Raw genomic sequence first — 7,435 nt, 5'->3', positions numbered from 1 at the left:
GCACTCTGCTGGTGGCCTCGTTTGCTCCTGACGAGGCGTTGGAGCCGCGCCCGCGCCCCAGCAACGTGTCCTTCCAGGAGCGCCGGCCGCCGCCGCCGCCACCTCCCGTCCCCTCATCGTCGCGACGCGGGCCACCACGAGGAAGCCCGCGGCAGCCCGTGTCCACCACCGGCGCGCGCTGCAGACGACGGTGGCGCTCCTCCATCTGGCTGTCCTTCACATGCATGACCCAAGTGCCCGTGTAGGTGCGCGGCAAGCTGTCGTCGTGGTCGGAGTCGGAGGAGGGCAGGCCGCTCGGAGCTGAGTGGGAGGAGCGTAGAGAGCGGGGGGGACCAGTCCTCCACCCTGTCGACGTGGATGAGGAGGTCGTAGCACTCGGCACCAGGCGGCAGGGCGACACGTCGATCGGGCGGCGAGTGGCCCTCCATCTCCTCGACGCGGCCGGTGCCCTGAGGGAGCTTCCAGTAGGTGTGTCGGGTGGGGATGAACGCCATGTCCCAGACCCACACCCAGCAAGCGAAGGTCTTGGTGTGGTCGCGCTCCAGCGTGCGGCTGTCGAGCCGATCGATGCGCACCTTGTCACCGAACACCTCGTGGACGCCCTCCAGGGTCCAGTACTGTTGAGGCAGGTGCTCGATGATGCAGCGGACATGGAGGTTGAAGATGTCGTGGCCAGCGTGGTCGTTTTCGCCCCAGGGCGCGATGTTGAAGTTGACGCCGTCGACGCGCAGGGTGCCACGGCGCACCGCATTGTCATGGTGGGCTGGTTGGGTGAAGATGATGAAGAAATCCTTCGGGTTGTGCGCCGTCACCCGCAGGTGATGCGGTGGGACGCACAACTGCGCCTCAAAAGCGCGGCCCACCGCCATGGGCGAGGTGGCGCAGATTCCATCGGCCGCACGCAGCGTGACGGCGTGGCGTTAAAGGAAGAAGACGCTCTGCTCGATGGCCGGGGTGAACTCGCTGACCTTGTGGCTTGCGCGGGGGCGCCTGGCCGGGTCGACCAAGCTGAGCTCAGCCATGTCGGCAGCCGTCGGGGAGGGAGGGGCCGGCGGTGGTGGAGGCGGGGTGGGGAAACGGAGGCGAGTGTGGACAGAGGAGCGGGGAGCAAGCGGGCCTATCCTACTGGAGGCAGGGCCGCCATGGCCGTTTCGTGGATTTTGAGGGCACTCTCTGGCAAAGTGGCCGCAGAGCTCGCAGATCACGCAGCGGAGAGGGTCGCGGCAGTACTTTCTATGGTGGTGCTTGCTAAGGCAGCGAAAGCAGCGGCCGCGGAAGCGGCTTAAGAAGGCCTCCCGGCCACCCACCGCATTGAAGTCCAGCCGCCGGTCCGAGCGCGGAGCCGCGCTCTTCTTTGAAGGAACCTGCGGATCCAGGGCTGCCTTGCGACTTTTGCGCGAGGAGACCTCGGTCCAGTCACCGTCCATTCCCGAAGGGGAATGATCTACCGCTGGGGATGGGATGACGATGATGGATTGAAGGCGTCGGGCTGGGGGGGGGGGCTGAGATCCGTCGGGTCTTCCGAGGTAGGTGCCTTGGAGCGGTCGCCACGGAGCAGCAGGCGCGGCGGGGCCTCCGGATCCGGCCTTGAAGACGCGCCAGGGCCCGGGATCTCCGACGGGGATGGAGCAGGGGGCGCCAGAGAGACCCGCGGGTCAGAGCCTGGAGCAGGGCCGCCATGCGGATCCGAGGAGGAAGCAGGGCGCTGGGGCGGCGCGCCCATGCTGGGCGCGGGGGAGGTGGCCGCCGCGGCCGGAGCGGCCAGCGGCGCAGGGAGGGAGGGGTGGCTACCTACGCAGAGAGCTACCTATGCATTCTTCTTTCACGAGGGCCTGGATTCCACTCTGTCGATGCAACATTTGTGGCGCATTGAATTGTGCTCAACCATCATTTTACCCCAACACCGGGGTCCAGCTCTTATATAAGTACTTTACCATGGAAAATGAGCAAGAACTGAAGGGGCATGAGAGGTAGAGCTAGAGTGGGAGTTACGTGTATATCGTTCATTTTTCATGGAACATAGCCCGTTAACCACAATATATGTGTGAATAGGAGGAATTGGGACTTTTTACATGTTCACGTTGCCGACTCATCTGGTGGATGTAAATCACCCTTGTATTAATTTCTAGAGGAGCTATACAAAAGCAACTCTTATGGCATCAGCAAATGAGCTATTTCATAGTATTGTTGGTATACGACCTTGAGCTGGCTCTCAAAGCCCGAGACAAAGTCAACAAGAAAGTTCGCTAGAACAGAGACATGACACAAAGGCATTCACCCTCCTTATGGAGATTGATGAACATGAATTGGAGGATGACAAACCGGCAGTCCAACATTAGGGTCACAAGCAATGACTTGTGTTTACATGGCGGTCTTGCTTGCATCTTTGCTTAAGTTTATTCCTTGCTGACTCAAGTTTCTCCTTCTAGTGAAGAGTTTGGAATGATAACATTTATCACAAGTATCAGCACATGCAATGAGCTATCTTCCTCCCTCGCGGTGTCTCCGGTGTTGGCTTTGGTGATATTGGAATTGTTGTTGGTTCGACATTGGCGCTCTTGGTTCGGGATTGGTAGGTTTAGCTATGTTGTATTCTCTGTTTGAGCCGAGTATCCCTTGTTTCTCTCCTCCGGACACCATGTTCACGTCTATCTGTGTTCATGTCATGATACACGTCCTTCTATTAATGAAATGATACGCATCTTTTGCGTATTCACACAAGAGATAATGTGTTCTCTTTATTATAATGAAGTCAGTTGATGGGACATCGCAACCTAACACAACTACTCTATCTAAGATTGCATATTGCTACAAGCTTACCACTACGTCATCCACGCCTTCTTTCATAATTATTGTTTACATAAACTATGATACAATGTTTCGACATGTTCTTGAAAATTCTGATGAGAAGGTGTTGTCATTCTACACAGCAAGGATGCAAAATGGTACCCTTTAGCCTTTAGGATCCTCTTTTATCCTTTTTAGTTCAACTGAACGAACTAAATATTGAAAATATTAAAAATTATATCACTTTTGGGTTTAAAAATTAGTTCATTTTGTTAAATTAGGATGAGTAAGGTTACCCTAAAAATCATAAATATCACAAATTTGCATCTCTACTGCCCGACAACCGAACAAGTCGAGCACATTAGTGGTCAATCCATGTGTGCCTAAGAGCAACTCTAGCAGAGCCGCTGTATCGGGCCGAACAACATATAATTGCCTATATTGAGATTTTGTTCCAAAAGGGCACTCTAGCATAGTGGTCCTATGCCTCCCCGTCGGCATAACTTATGGAGTGTGTGCCCTATTTAGCCAGTCAACCTCCATGTTTGGACTTTGGAGGTGGTGGGCACTGGTTTGGAGAGCGTTCCATCCGCTCACATGGTAGGGAAGTTTTAGCTCGACCTATTCCTCCTGCTTGCAGCCCAATCAATGGCGCCGATGTTCCGTACGGCTCCAGCTTCCGCCCCTGCGGTGTCGCAATCATTTATCTGGTGAGAAGAGCGGCAATTAATGGTCGATTTCATGTTTCGCACCGGTTTCCCACCCACATGCGGAAAATCCTCCCCACCTCCTTATTTCCTACCGGAGCATGCCCATTTGCGGTTATGTAAACCCCCATTTCCCACCTTTGGGGATGCAACCACATTCACCCCCTTGCACATCCTCGTCTAGGCACACTCACCCACATCGACCACTTCATCGGTTGGCGCCTTGCACCCTCTCTTTCCCATTACCACATTGGTGCGGCCATGCCCTACCCACGGACCTTTCCCCGGCGAGACTAAATAGGAATGCGTCGAGAGAGGGTCCTGGGAGAGGGTGTAGAGCTTCTTCAAGTGGGCCAAAGACGACGCGAGTCGTAAGGCTGAATCGCCCATCAGCCGCGCCGCCTCCCCGCCGCCCTCGAGTACTTTGACGGCATATCGATGATTGCCTGCACAGAATGAAAGTCACGCTCACGCGGGCCTTCAAAAGTTTTGTCGTATCCCACATCCAGGACACATAGTCGTTCATTGATCGTGTGGCGGTAGAAGTCGAGACAGCCGGAGTCTCCCCCGCTGGCAAAGTTACTTCAAGAGGAGGAGTCTGTAGTTAAAATAGTTGGAATCTATTTTATAGTCCTTCTAGAAATCTATTTTGTAAATCCATGTTGAAATCCTACTTTAAAACTTCCATTATTGAGGTGGGTAAAGAAGATGTCTTCATGCCACTCGTAGTCGGGTTCCTCACGAAAACAAAATATGGAGGCAACTATTATGATGATTATGTATTTGTGCTTTGTCTCGGCAGTCTCCATATCCATCTGAAGCGCACTCCATATCTCTACTTCTCTATCTCTACTACTAATAAACAATCAAACATTATCTTTTCTATGCGCACCCAAACAAACATCCGTGGACACATTACCATCATAGGATTAAGCCCAGACGACTCAATCTAACAGTCATCATTAATCTAATCACGATCTGGGATACATTTAGCAATTTACCTAGGCTGACTGTACTCCACCTGGCTGAAAGTCACCGCGTCCGCGACCCCTTCCATCGCGCGATCATCGCAGAAAAAAATAGAAACTGGCCGCCCTCACCTTCCTTCGCCTGCAGCCCCGATGCCTTCCTTTCTTGCGCCGCCACCACACCGCACGACGCCCGGCAGCCCCATCTCCTCCCTGTACCTTGCCGTCGAGTAGGCGGAAGCTCCTCCGTCACCTCCTCCACGATCATCTTGTCCTCTCCCCTGTTCGAGATCTGATTGTCCTCCTGCACGCTGATTCCCCGCAACATCACGGCCGCCCTACACCTACACGCGAGCCCGCCGCCGGCACGGGAGCCTGCCCGCCGTCACCCCAAGCCCGCCTCTGCTGAGGCTGTTTCCATGTGAGCCTGCCGTCCCCGCGAGAACCGGCTTCCGCTGAGGACTCCGCCATGCGAACCCGCGGCCGCTGCACCACGGGAGCCTGCCCGCCGTCGCCCCAAGCCCGCCTCCGCTGAGGCCGTTGCCATGTGAGCCCGCCGTCGCCGCGCGAACCGGCTTGAGCTGAGGCATCCGCCACAACACGTTTTTTTCTTAAAAAGTGCAGATCCAATAGGACCATAGGTAATATTCATTTATCCATGTTGCGATTATTTGCATGCATATAGATCTGGATGTTAACGCTGTAATCAACACTTGGGTGCACCGATTGCACTACTTGGGGGGGTACTTTGGGGGTTAGCTTACAGATTCGAAGCGCTGCTTTGGTGTTGTTCTTTGTATGCTTCGAATTTATATTATTTTTCTCTCCCTGATCAAGATTCTAGCAGAGTGTGGAGGTGGAATGTGCAGGATTGTGATTCAGCTGTTGTAGAAATTTGTCACAAGAGCTTACTGAACAGTTTTTTTCATCATACTTCTTATTCTCCATTATTGATTCTCGAACTGCTCTCAGGGTCTGGTCTGTACTGTGGATGCTGTGAGCACATGATGTTTGTGGTAATATTCCCAGAAACAAGTGATCGACGCAACGTGGTACTAATTGATGCATCTCTTGTATAATTTTCTTATTCTGACTTAGTTGTTAACTTGTTATAAAGGTTAACTGATTCGGAAGTTACCAAAGGAGCTCCGGGTGGGGGATTTTAATCATAAAAGATGGTTCTTTTTCCGCTCGAAGTAACAGTTCAGCGACTTTATTTCAAGGGCATATGTTCTCATTGGTTACCTGAAGTCAGTTTGCTCTTGATTTTATCTTCACTCATTGATAGGTTACATACGAATCGATTTCATCATATTTTGTATTGTCATATGTGATTTAATTGGCTCAAGTTGTCGGTATTCGTCGAATAAGGTTCTACAAATATTTTCAGCAATTAACTCTATATATGGTTGCCCGACTAAGTTGCATGAGCAAGAATGCATGTTTTGCTGCTTTTTTTTGCAGATTTTTAGTCAATGAAATAAATGGTTATAGGGATGTATGTTCGGTATAATTGGACTGCAGTTCTATGATCCCTATCCATTGAGGTTTGGCAAGTTATAAAAAAATAGGTACAATGAAATTCCATTTATTAAGCTTTCTGTCAGACTTTTCATGTCACTAAAGGTTCAGAAATGATGCTTGTCTAGAGGAAGATAGTAGCATGGCTTGTACTTTAGGTCTGTAGGAACACAAGACATATAATTTGGAGCATATGAATATTCTCCGCCGTCATTGATCTTAATTTTGAAACATTGCTCATAGATCTTCAGATTGAAAAGTTGCAGCGCTTATCACATTTTTATTATTTTAGCTGACGATGTAACATGAATGTTGCTACTAGGGTGAAGGAGAACATCTAGCTCACGAGGGGGCTTCACATGGTCGCCGATATCCAATACCTTCATTATCGTGAGGCGCTCATGTGGAAGTGCAAGCGGGACGATGAGGAATCACAGAATAACGAGGAATCGAAGTTCATATTTGGGAAGGAAAATATTACACTAAATAAAAAAGTCAACGATGTGCCAAAATGCTATTATGGAGATGTGAACTGTGATCCATGCCTTTGTACATAGCAATCACCTGTAAGTACCAGTTTGTTGGTTGCACCATCTTATTTCGTGCCATAATTTACACTTCCATTTTCTGTGGAGAGACAAAATTTTGTTAATTTGTCTTGGACCATTTTTTGTTCATAGCTGGCTGGCTTAAGAATGTTTGAATTTTTTTTGTTAACGTCAAATTAAGAAATGCATCAACTTGTTGTAATTTCCATTGCTACACTGTGTAGTTGATGTGTTTAATGACGAAAACAAGTGTATGGGCATATCTCTATGAAACCATAAATACATCAGGCCTAACTTGGTTGTGTATACTTTCCTTGACATCAGAAGCACTTGCTCCAGAAAAAAGGAAGCACTTACGCCATCACATGGTGTGCGATGTATGTGCACACTTACAATTGAAAGATTCTCTGAAGTTTTACCCGGTACTAATTGCAATAGTTTTGTTAACAATGTCTGCACTGAACCTGACTTGAGAACATGACTTTCTTTTAGTTTGTTGATAGTGCTTTCTATTCCAACCTGACCATCCTGAAAAGATAATCATTTCTGATGTTTTTTCCATGTCGATTAGTTGTACATATAGAGTATTACTATACAATATAATTTAAATCTGAACAAAAAAATCTAATGATTTTTGTGTTTATAATGGAGACGTGCGTTGCACGTGCAAGCTTACTAGTGTGATATAAAGATTCCAATATGGCGGTGATTCCTATGAAACACATTCAGTGTTAAAATGTTGACTATTTGGGAGCTCCTAGCCGGCGCATCTCCTAGTCGGCGCCTTATACACCAGCTAGGAGATCTAGCGCCCACTAGCCTCCAGGAATGGGCCAACCCATCTAGCGCCCAAAGTTGACTTTTGGAAATACGATTTAAAAAAAAACTAAAAAAGAACCGAAAC

At 49.6% G+C, this 7,435-nt stretch overlaps 1 long non-coding RNA gene across 1 annotated transcript; it reads left to right on the top strand.

Moving 5' to 3' along the window:
* The first annotated feature begins 4,566 nt into the window (after positions 1-4,566).
* LOC119295168 lies at positions 4,567-6,785 on the top strand. Its single transcript, XR_005143796.1, has 3 exons — positions 4,567-5,103; positions 5,435-6,033; positions 6,306-6,785. It is a non-coding gene; the product is annotated as an uncharacterized LOC119295168 (long non-coding RNA).
* Positions 6,786-7,435: the final 650 nt, after the last annotated feature.

This window comes from Triticum dicoccoides, chromosome 4B (assembly GCF_002162155.2).
Source record: "Triticum dicoccoides isolate Atlit2015 ecotype Zavitan chromosome 4B, WEW_v2.0, whole genome shotgun sequence".
NCBI lineage: Eukaryota > Viridiplantae > Streptophyta > Magnoliopsida > Poales > Poaceae > Triticum > Triticum dicoccoides.
The sequence above is the reverse complement of the archived record's forward strand: the minus strand, read 5'-3'. Positions and strand labels throughout refer to the sequence as shown.